At 37.4% G+C, this 12,444-nt stretch overlaps 1 protein-coding gene and 1 pseudogene across 7 annotated transcripts in view; both read right to left on the bottom strand.

Moving 5' to 3' along the window:
• Lar (tyrosine-protein phosphatase Lar) overlaps positions 1–12,444 on the bottom strand; it is a 382,209-nt gene that overhangs the window by 299,141 nt on the left and 70,624 nt on the right. For all 7 annotated transcript variants that reach the window (XM_089071364.1, XM_089071370.1, XM_089071368.1 and 4 more), the window contains exon 2: positions 6,727–6,845. The gene's annotated coding sequence lies outside the window, so the exon portion shown is untranslated. The remainder of the gene's footprint in view (positions 1–6,726; positions 6,846–12,444) is intronic.
• Positions 8,628–10,969, bottom strand: LOC105428222 (cytochrome P450 9e2 pseudogene; annotated as a pseudogene).

Genomic DNA, 12,444 nt, shown 5'->3' with positions numbered 1-12,444 from the left:
TTTTCGAACTCTTTGACGTTTCTCTAAATTAACCACAGAATCCTCCTTTGCCCATTTCTTATTTTAACCATTCTTCCGAAATGAAAAGCGCACGACTTGAATTGAACGCTCGATGACGATATTACCTTTCGGGGTGAAACGTATTTTTCCCGAAATTAGAAGATTCAAGCGCATAGACCGAGACGTAAAACGCGTCAAGCGATCGCAGAAATTTCGTGCTACTTTTGAGATACCACCCGCGGGACTCAAGACTTCCAGATCGTTCAGCGAAGTAGTTCCTCGACGTAATTTGCTCGATCAAACTTTTCTATCCCCGACTCTTTCCATGTTAAATCAACTCTCTCTCCCTCCTCCCCCCCTCTCTCTCTCTCTCTCTCTCTCTCTCTCTCTCTCTTTCTCTTTTTGCGCCATGTCTCGCTGGCAAGCAAAGGTCCTGGGTGAGTTTGCGATCGTGGATTCACGGATCTCGCCGACGGTGAATTTTATTGGCGTGCACGGCCAATTTTGCAAATTTTATATATTCGCGAGGAACGCCGCGCGAGCGCGCGCGCGCGCGCGCCCCTTTTTACGGGCGGCGACAAAAGCGTGCATTTCCTCCTGATGTCTGAGCGCCGGACGAGCGTTCGTGTTCGCCGCTATTGTAGGTCGATCGATTCTTGTGTGAAAGCGTATGAGTGCGGTTTAACGTGCCCGCCTGTAGTCGGCGGGCGGCGATACGTCGAATCCGCGCGCGCGAAGAATGATTTATGGAAAAACAAGGAAGAGCGCGGCGCGGACTTTACGGGTCATGTTTAGATTCACGAGTTGCACCTGCAACATCTTCCATCGCGCGCCATTTACCAGCCATGTTTGCCCGTCCCTTTATTATTTCTACGCCGCATTAAGGGCTTACGCCGTACGCTTCGCATACGGCGCATAATTGCGGCGGCGCACGATTTACATATTGTTCCGCGCGTCGCGATTTAATCTAACATTTTGCAACACGAGGTCGGAATCTCGTGGCCATACGACTATACATTTTGACGGTATTTCCGCGTAAGAGAGCACGCGGAGGTAACGTGTCGCGGACTTTTCCGTAATGACGAGGCGGTTTGACTACGTGACAGGCTTGTCACGTCGGTTAACACCGAAGCAGACGCGCAGACGACGCGCGTGGGTTTATTCTTTAACACCGCTTTCTTGACGATGAAAGCACTGTCTGCAACTCAAACGATGTTCAAGTTTATGCTCGGCGAGCGTTATAAAAATATAAAACAGACGAGAAATTTATTTAAGGATTTCATTAACGTTAATTTAATCAAGACGCGGCGAGCCCACGCGCCTGTAATCTTTTTAATATCGCTCGTGGTTGCACCGAGCTAAGCATCGCAAGCAATGTGCCCTTTTACACAAATTTTTCAATATACGAGCACATGTCTCTAGTCAAATAAATATGTTTATTATTACATTTATTTCTATTAACCGTCTCGTCTAATCTTTTCCTGCAATTTTCGCGTGCAGATACGTCGATATTCTTCGATTTCTGCTGTAGTCCAGCTGTGGGCTCGTAAAGCCTCGATGGCTGAAGGAAATGGCCAGGTAGCACTTATATGCATTATCGGCGCCTCCCGGGCACACGGGTTTCCTATCTACGATTTTATTCGAGGGCGTGCACGATCGCTCTTATACGGTCGCCGTTGCTATCTGCTCCGCGTCGTCTTCGTTCTTCGTTCTGCAATCGTTATTCGACCCCCAGTGTTGGTTTGCGATCGTTCCTTAAACGCCTCTACTTTGCACTCATCCCTCTTCCGCAGCCGCGATAAGTTTTCTCGCGGTTAACGAGTCTCTAAAATCACGCCTGTAAAATTCGCCTGTGGAATTCCGTGGAAAATAGTCTCCTTTGTTGTTTTTTTTTTTTTTTTTTTTTTTTTTAGTACTTTTTGTTATTACAGTACGCGATGAACAAGGGAATAAAAATTGCGCAAGAACAGATTGTTCTAATCAATTTTAAGCAGCGGTATTGAATTTCAGTGTATGTGTAAATACCAAAAAATATCGTACTACCATCCCCTAAAAAAGGCTAAATCTGTTTGTACTTTCATTTAACTGTAGGTTCTGACAGTGGTTTTGTAATTAACCAATCTGCCTTTGTTACGCGATATTCTTTGCGGTTTTAATGCAAAGAGAGAAACGTTGCTGAAATTTCTACCTCTCTTTTTGACAAGTGGCCCGTCTTGCTTCCTCCCCGTCGTGTATTTGCCCTCTGGAAAATATACTGACTCGCTAGCACCCGGATTAGATCCCACTTATTATTATATCGTGTTGCCACGTTTCAGTCACGTACGCTAGAAACTTTTCTTCTAACGCGTCCATTGAAAAATTTATCATACGTTTTTGCGCCACATTATACGCTCTATGATGGACGCCGGACTACTTCTACTTTCTTTCCTCCCCCCCCCTCTCTCTCTCTCTCTCTCTCTCACTCTCCCTCCCTCCCTCCCTCGCTTTCACGCTCTCCCTTCTTTCTTTTTTGTAGCTGAAGGATCTGGGGTGAAAGCGACAAGCGTTTCTGGGTCACCACTTTGGAAGTTTCGTGATACCGTAAAATGAAGTCGGTTCTCGTTGGTCGCCTCGTGCTTTCGTGGGTCGTTAGATGCTACGGCTATGATTATTGCGACGCTGGATATACCGGTTGTAGTACAAGTTCAAATCGCAAGCCGGAATACTTGATTTTTACGCGACGATCTGGGTGTAACCTGTCCCAGGGGCGACATGAAAAGTAGCGCTTTGACCATTATATCCCGCAAAATAATTTCTCGGTACAACTCGCATAAAAATCTCAGAGTTCTCAACGACTAAAGTTTGATTAAAAAATTCTCTCGTCTTTTAATTGTATTGTTAAAGATGTCCGTTTGCATTAATATTCACCGGTGGTATCTACCGATAATAACAAGCGGACCTTTTTAAAATGTTAATAGTTGCTCGACGTTTTATTCCCGTCTGACGATGAATTCATTATTTTCTATATAAACGCATCTCACGATGAATTCATTATTTTCTGTAGACACATTCAACGTCCCGCGCGTATATTTAAAGCAGAGGCCGAGCGAACGAGAGTGCAAAGTGTGGCGTGAGCCACGCAAATCGGCCATTTCTGTTGGTTGCACCTTAAAAGAAGCGGTCGCATCAAAGTCCGTGGGCGAGAAAAAATGAAAATTCGCAAAAGTGAGAGCCATAAAGCGTGCTTCTTATTTCATCGAAATTCCTAGCTCGCCATATATAACGACTCGAAACGAGGATTATCTTTGAAAAGGACAGGCGCGTTTGATCGACGGGTGAGATGCGGCCTTTAAATTAGTTTTATCTGGCAGCGTTTTAATTTCGTAATATACGAGTTACGCTAGCTGACGATGCAGCCTGCCATGAGTCGGCTAATGACCGTCGAGCCGAGTCGAGGGAATTTATCGCTCGTTTTACGTCCGCGGCACTGTGTTTGTGTGCGCCGAAAAGACGAAAAAAAGGAAGAGAAATGTTCCAAGTTATTCCTCGCGTTCTGCCTTCCTCGTCGGCCGGTTTGGACAACTTCCAGTCGAGTGATCGTAACCGTTCGCGAAAAACGCTCAAAAGAGGTACAGTTACGTAAGTGTCCCACTAACATGCCGTGGATTTTCCATTCTCTGCAAAGTGTCGACTCGACTTCACGGTATAATCACTACCTTACAAAATGCCAATTTTAGGTACAACGTTTCTGGGAGATTTTTCCTCAAATAAATCGAATGGTAATAAATGGAGAATTATAACAATATTTAGAGCACATGTTTAATATTAATCTTGAATTGGATTTTATATAATTCTTTTTATTTGATTTCATCTGCTCCGTAATGACGATTTCTTACGTTCTGCAAAAATATCAGCAAACTGGATTGGGAACAAATAGACAAAAATAAATGCGAGGTGTGCGTGAGTAAAAATGCATATGTTACATCGCATTTACATTCATTAAAAAGAATGAGCTGAATGGAGCTGGTATTTATACAGCACGGTTGAGCTTGATCCGACTGAAACGACTGCAGGACTGCAGTACTAAAATAAATTGTACGACCTGGAGCGTAATTGCTTTACGCATCCACAGACACTGTCGTTACCGTCAATGATTATTCATTGTTTTATAAATAGTCAGCTCTCGACATCGCGCGTTACGTCTGGTATGATTGCATTATTCAACGAGGCTCAGGAAAGAGTAACTGCAAAGTAAAAACGGAAATAACTACGAATATGCAGCGAATATTTTCTGAATCTTCCAGACCAATTTGTTGTGTTCTATCTTCAGTGACAAAAGGCTGCCTGTAATTTTTTAGGATTGATGCGATATTATGCACAGCTCTCATACCTTTCGTAAATAAAAATCGTTATTATATTAGCTTTTAACAGATAAACATTTTTAACAATTACAAATAAATTTTATAACGATTGAATATTTAAAATATTTTACGTTTATAAAGAATTTAAAATATGTGGCATAAATGCAGATTCATGCATTTTCCTACTTTTGCATTATGCATAAATCTGTAAGAGGCTCACGTGAAAGAGAAAGACAGAGAGCCGGGGACGTTCTTTTTAGAGATGCGACGACGAGCCTGCGAAATAATGGTTTTTATGGGTCTCGATCAGATCGAGGATCTCTCGAAACTAATTCGCGTGCCCAAGTACGTACGTTCAAAGTCCATAGACGTCGATTCGAAATTTATAGCGGGACATAAACTGATCTTCTGGCCACCTCTGAAATACGAGGTCTAGAATTTCCCCGCGAGCGCGCGCGGGGCCGATGGCTGGAGGAAAAAAAATAGGATAAAAAAAAAAGAGATGCTGCGGAAAAATTGCGGTTCCAAAAGGAGATTAAGACCGTCTACCATTCATTACTTAAGACAGGACGAAGCCCTGCAGGTCGCAGCGAGGAACTTGCCTCACATTGTATAATTAATTATAAGGAAAACCACCTGGTAGTTCCGTCCGACGCTAATACCTTACACGCGAGACTAAGTGCAACGGTCGAAGGGCGGCAGTTTCGAGGAGTATCGATATCATTCCTATGCGCGATCTCGTGGGATTAATAGCACGCGCATCGCGACCAATTAAGCCCGCATATGATCGGCTAAATAATGCATTTTCCACGGTGGAGGTTGCGCAGCAAATACGGTCCGCCGGTTCGTGAAAGTGGCGTTTAACGGCACCGAGGCCGCCTTTACCGTAATTCGTCGTTCCACCGTATTGGATTTATCGAGTCGAGAAAATTATTGCCGCTTGTTGCAAAAAAAGGAGGGGGAGGGGAGCGAGAGAGAAAGAGGAGAAACGGGTCAGATACTTGACTACCAGGTCGTAACGGTCGCGAGCTCTCACGACAATTATTGGAGTAAAGTCGTCAAATGGTTTTCGTCCGTTCGATCGGTCCCCGCCGATTGGTCCCGAAGGAGAGAAAAATCATTTACCCTACTTCTTCCCGGACACGAGACCGGTGGACGGTAGAAAAAGATGACCCTACCGACGGCGGAGCCGTAATTGGTAGCATCTGTGACCTAGTCTTCTGCGAAATTGATTGAAGTCTTCAGCCAAAGAATCGCGGCTAATTGGAACGGGCAACAAACCTACCGGGCAAAACGAATAGTCGTGTTCTCCGTCTCGATTTATCTCTTTCGAGTGATACGCCACTTACTAGAAAAGCCGATTAACGTCACCATTGAGCCCTTGCAAGGAACGTCGGCCGTGCTCGAGGCATTAAATCGTTTCTTTCGTGTCGCAATGAAAATCCGCCTGCCGTATCTTCCCCCGGCGTCTTACAAGTACAGTGGGTAAGAGCAACGTCGCGCCTGATATCTCGAAACACACGTCGCAGTTAAACCGGGAGGATCGAGAGACAATGCAATTTTAAGTCGCCGATATTCAGCGAGGGGAAATCGAGGGTTAATTCCACGAACTTTAGTTAACCGTAGAGCGTTCTCAACAGCTTATCGGTCGATGCCGCCGCATTTACACTCGCGCGTTATTAAGTCCGGCTTTAAAGCGCGTAATAGCGAGATGAGCGGCAAATAACTACGTCTACCATAAACTAGGCGGGCGTATATATTCAAAAGCGGAACCCGTGAGTTTCGTAATCCGTCGATCGCGCGAATTTGTCCCGGAATTGCGATCGTTGATTCGCGATCTAACGCGGTGCAATAATGAGAAAGTTGTTGCCAGCAAATTTTTTCCTGCCCCCGCCGCCCCCGTCCCCAAGACCTAATTTAATGTATTCTTCAATTATTCATTTCCTCAACGGTAGAAAAGGACTCTAGAGGTGGCAAACTCTCTCTCCACCATAGAGATGGACGAAACGAGGATGGAGAGGGGTGCTCACAAGTCGGGTCGACGGTGATGGCGGCCGCAATGGCGGCGGCGACGGCAGAGGGATGCCTATTAAATATGCCTCGGAAAATTGGATTTGAAATTCTTATTTTTCCACGGCGCGTTTCCACCATCCCCGCCTCTTCCCCCTCTCTCACCCTCTTTCTCTCTTCCTGTTCACCCTTTCGCGTTCTTTTCTTTATCCACAGTTCTCCGTCTCACCCGATGGCCGTCCGACCGTCGTTTCCCGAATGATTCCACTCGCGAAAGAAAAATATACATTCTATCCCGAGGCTAAATACTGACATCGCTATTGTTAAGAGAACGACTCGGGCTGGCCTAATAGTCTTAAATTTTTACGTTATGTACCTGCTGCTGCTGCCGCTGCTGTCGCCGCTGGAAAAGCTTCACCTTCTTTTCTTTCCTCTCGTTGCTCTCTCTCTCTCTCTCCGCTTTGCACGTTTCTGTTCCTTCCTCCGGGGTAGAACCTGGAACGTTTTCAACGTGTAATGGAATTCCCTCTGGCTACATGGCGATGAGACGTATCACATTTTGCAGGGCGCAATAAAGATTCACGAATAGGGCGCGGTGAAAGGAATTCGGTCTCGCGATGTTACGCGTAATTTGCATAATCCTTTTAATCGACCAACGATACGATTTATGAACACGATAGCCAATTGAACGTTATGCGAGGGTCGATCATCCTTTTGCTCGAAGCCCCTTCGTAAAATATGGCGCAATATTGATTTTTTTACCAAAGTAGAAGTATGCACAATATCTTAATACACAATATCTTAATATAATAGAATAGAAATAATAAAATAGAAATGTTGAAAAATATATTCAGGTGCATTGCTAATATTTGCAATTTTTTATAATTTTATGGAATTATGTATACAATGTATTTGTCAGTATTGTTGTAACTAATTAATGATGAAATTTTCTCCATTATATCTATACATATATGATTATGTGGCGTGTTTCGGAAATTAATTACAAGCGTTTTGAATGCATCGAACGGCGGCTTATAAAGCAACCGAATCACTGTCAAACTTCGCAACTTTATTTGACGTGTATGCACATCTTTACACATTTGACGTTCTACGACTAGAGGTGCAAGAAGATTGAGACATTACTATGTCATGTAGCTTCTTGTTCAACAAGTTTCCAAACTGACACAGGCCGTTACATTAGCGAAAGTCATTATTTGGTCGAGCAGCGCCAAATGTTTTTAATACATAAAAATTTTTTTATTTATTTTGTACTGTTACTCTTTAATTCTTTGTAATAAAAACTTAGGTTGAATAAATCAATTTTGTAATAATAATATTATAATATTTTAAAGCTAAATAATTACTACCACTCGGATTAGAAAAGAGTCTTGAATGGATAAAAATGTACATATCATTTGATTTTTATTATTTTTAAATTAAAGATACTACCGCTTGAATTTTATTTTTTAAAAATAGTGGTATATTAAACCTTTTATACAAATGAAATATATAATTTGGCTAAGATGGACTTGTTTAATGTTTATAGGATTATAACTTGGTGCCAGTTATTGATATTAAATCTTTTATATACAAATAATAATGATGACGTTTCTTAAAGTGAAAATTTACGAATCGAACTTTGTGTAGCAATATCTCTGCTCATAGAACACGTATGTTCCTTTACTTGACACCCTTTTTTACCTTTTTTTTAAAAAGATAATTTTTTAATGATTTAACATAACAAAATTAAGTAAAATATCTGACGGAGCAATTTCTTAATGTATATGAGACTTTATAATGTTTGTTTACATATTTGTCATTTAATAATATTTTTAATATTAACACTGATATTTATAATGAGTTACAAAAACATAAGAACATTAAACAATTAAAACTAAATAATTCTGTTTCTAATTTCTTTTTATAGAAAAAAGAGAAAGGATTAATATAATTCATGATTGTAATAAGACAACATTAAATAGACGCACTTGTATAATTAAAATTTTTCTGGTTGTATATAATACTCCCTTTTGTATTTCGTAATGTAAAAATATATAGACATATTAGTAATAGTAATTGATTCGAATCAATTCACTAAAACACGGTTATATAAAAATAAAAATAAATTATTATCATCAACAAATGTAAATGTAAGTTCATTCATAAAGAGATATTAAAAAAAGATTAGAAATCAATATAATAAATTAAAATTCAAAAGATTGTTTCGTTACGAAGAAACTGAACAGTAAAGATAAATAGAAAGGTAAATAGAAAGAATATTTTTACAATCATTTATTAAATTTCCTACAATATTCTATCAATGTCTAATTACAAAGTATGCATATTAACTATTAAAATTGAATCATAAAATTAAACAATTAAAACTTAATATTAAATAATAAAATTGTTGAAATTTAATAATTAAATTTTATTTTGTTTCAATAGAATATTTTTATTTTTATTTTTTTGACATAATATTTTTATCTCATCCTAATCTCATCCAAGAAAATATTAGCGTTATAATTTTTTTCTTCTAAATTCCACTTCTTTTTTTATTTAAATATATGCAAATATGCAAATTTTAATGCGCAATATTCAATTATATTTTTATTACAATCTTGCTTTCCTTGAAATTATTTGTACTGTTATGACTCAATGCATCACACAATGCGCACTATAATTTTTGTTATTATCATATACATAGACAATATAATATCTATTCCATAATATATTTTATCATATAACACTTTCAACAACTTTCAATAATACTAAATATTGATAATGTTCACAATAAATAATTTCAATAAAGAATTATTACTGTGAAATTATTACTGTGCTTATAATAATGAGTGTAATCGAAATATTATTATATTAATATCATAAAAAACATTTTAATAAAAATGTATGAATAATTTCTATTACAAATATAATTCTTCGTTATTGTCATTTAAAATGTTTTCTAAGTTTAGCTATCAACTTTAGAGTCAATCATTGGATTTGTTCGACGCTGAATATTCAGCCAGAAACCATTCTCCGGTTTGAATACTAGACCTTTCTTACTGAATTTCATTGGATACGTAGTCTTTGCGCAAGGTTTCAGTTCACATCGTGTTAATAAATGAAACAGTAAAACTTTGATTTCTAGCAGGGCGAACCTGTTAGCAATGCACATTCTTGGTCCTAATCCGAATGGTATGTAACACGAAGAATTATGGTATGTTCTGTTGTTTAAAAATCTTTCTGGATAAAATTTCTCCGGATTATCGTAATACTTCTCGTCACGATGGATCGCGAAAACTGGAATCCAAAAGAGCATATCTTTCTTCATGGTGAAAGATTTCTCACCCGGTAGTGTAGGTGGTAATTCATAAGATCCTTCGCATTTCCTTTCTAAAAAGGGGACTGGTGGATATAATCTGAGAACCTCGCTTATCACCGCGTCCAAATATTCGAGCCGGTTGATAGCTTCGTAAGTTACTTCTCCGTTCGACTCCTCTAAAACCTTGTCGATCTCTTGTTGTAACTTTTTCTGAACTTCTGGATTAACCGCGATTTCGTGAGCTGCGAAGGACATCGCGGTGGAACTGGTATCAAAACCGCCGAAGAAAAAAATGAACGCTTGCGCGGTCATTTCATCGATGTCCAATTGTCGACGGCCTTCTTTACCTCTGATGTCCATCATTAACTGCAACATATCCGGGCGTGTAATGTGATCGGCGTCACGAGTGGCAATAGTAGTCATTATAGTATCCTTAAAGAAGTTCGCCACATGATCGTTTAAAAACTTTATATTGAGAATTTGACTGAGAATCGGGAAAGATCGAAGAAAAAAGAACTTTAAAGAGCGAAACCCTGTGATGTTAATCGCTTCCTTGCCGTAAACATAGAATTTGTTTGTCGGATCCTTCATAGTGTTGATCTTGATTCCGTACGCACACGTGGCGATGACATCGTTCGTATATTTAGTGAAGGCGTCTTTCATATCTATCTCGCTTCTATCCGCTGATAATGTTGATAGAAATTCAGCAAACTCCACAGCACAATCTGACATCAATGAGAACATCATTTTCATCTTGCTCAATGTAAAAGAAGGGCTCAACAAAGTCCTCACGTTCCGCCATTTTTCTCCACGAAGGGAAAACAAATTTTTTCCGAGTAAAGGCTCGGCCGAACTGCTGAAACCATGACGATTAGGAAATGTCTCGAAATCCTTAACGAGAACACTCTTAATGAGTTCTGGATCGCGAAGCAAGAATGTCGGAGTTATCGTGGCATAGAATCCATAATATTTTGCGTTCGGATTGAAATTGTACATCCTCATGATTAAATCGGTGAATGCCATTTGGCGAAATATAAACGGTGTTATGGAGCCGAGTATTGGAACAACCGGCATATGAATAACACCATGTCTTTTAAAAAAATTAAAATTTTTAAAAAGATAATGAATGCTAATCACACCGATCACTATTGATAGCAATATCGACCAGTATTCCATAATAAATCTTTAATTTTATTGGAAAATCTGTTCACAATTTCTTCACGAACGTTTGATAAAATGATCTCAACGAGTGACAGTGATACTACCGACACGACTCGTCGCAGACAACTGTTTCTACGCAGCATTCCATCTCGTAATATACTCGATATTTTTCTGATGCAAAAATTTTCAAGATGACATCAGATAGATGACAAGATTAATCGTTGATACCTGACTTTGCATAAATCTTCAATACTCTTGTGACTGATGAAATTTATATAATATAAATGTTAATATATAATAACATTTAAAGATATAATAAATAAATATATAATATATATAATATATAATAATACATAAATAAATATAATATTTGTTATAATACATGGTTGCATATGTAAATAAGTTGTACAGATACATATGTGCAGACTGTAAAATTAAACTGCTCATATATTTCGCACATAAGAAATGAGATAATTTCGTATGAACATCGTCGTATTTAATTTGCAAATGATTAAAACATATATGAATATCGCAATTACTATCAATTATAATTAAATTATTTCTAAATAATGTACAAAACGTATAAAAAAATTTCTTTATTGCATTTAACATTCGATAATATAAAATTAAATCGAATATAAAAAATAAATAATATATACAAATATGCTATGCTCTATAATAAACTAAAAGGAGAAAAATTAAAAAATAATGAAAAGTTAAACAATTTATAAGAATGAAATTTTATAAAAATTTATCTTATATAAAATAACGCTATTATGAAATGTTTTCTTACTTCACTTATTGCATTTCTTATCTTTATGTTTGTTTTTAATATTTACTTTTTATCACTGCTTGTTAGAAAAGTCATTGTTGATATCACATTTACATAATAATTATGCTCAGCGTGCTATTTATGGATTTGATGAAATTACGTTGCAGCTTTGATTTAATGTCTGAGTGCAAATACTTATATATCTATATTTATGTATATATGTCTGTATTTAAATGATGAATTATGCAACAGTTTTTATGGATATATAAAAATTCATAAGTAATGTATTCATAAGTAAAGTATCAAAGTATGATTGCAATTGGAAATTATGTAGCGCATTATCGTGCATGTATGGCTTTTTGTTTAAAAACATTACTGCAATTATTTTTATTAATAAAATTTTAATTGAAGTTATCAATTTTCATTTTTAGCTTTGTTATGTTTATAATAACGTATATATTCGCATCAGAAAACAAAAATTTATAAGAAATATTTCGAATTGTATAATCGTACTATAACACTTGAAATTCGAATTCAAAAATGACAATTGCTATATAAAATTTTATTAATATCAACTTTAAAAATATAAATATATATATAAATATAGATATATATTTGCTAACATAAATCTGAAGAATTTTATGTTCAAGAGAATATTATCATTACTCAACATCAATGAGTTACATCAATTATTATTATATACATTAAAATTTGAAATTTGTCAAAACTCAAATTGCAAAATTGATCAATATTGTCGGTGATATTAAATTATAAATATGTTAATAATAAACATAAATAAATAAATTTATTTTTATCAATGATTTCTACTAATTTTTCTACTA

Source organism: Pogonomyrmex barbatus, unplaced genomic scaffold (assembly GCF_055798465.1).
Source record: "Pogonomyrmex barbatus isolate J1 unplaced genomic scaffold, ASM5579846v1 scaffold12, whole genome shotgun sequence".
Lineage (NCBI taxonomy): Eukaryota > Metazoa > Arthropoda > Insecta > Hymenoptera > Formicidae > Pogonomyrmex > Pogonomyrmex barbatus.
Note: the sequence above shows the minus strand (reverse complement) of the source record. Positions and strands in the feature narration are given on the sequence as shown.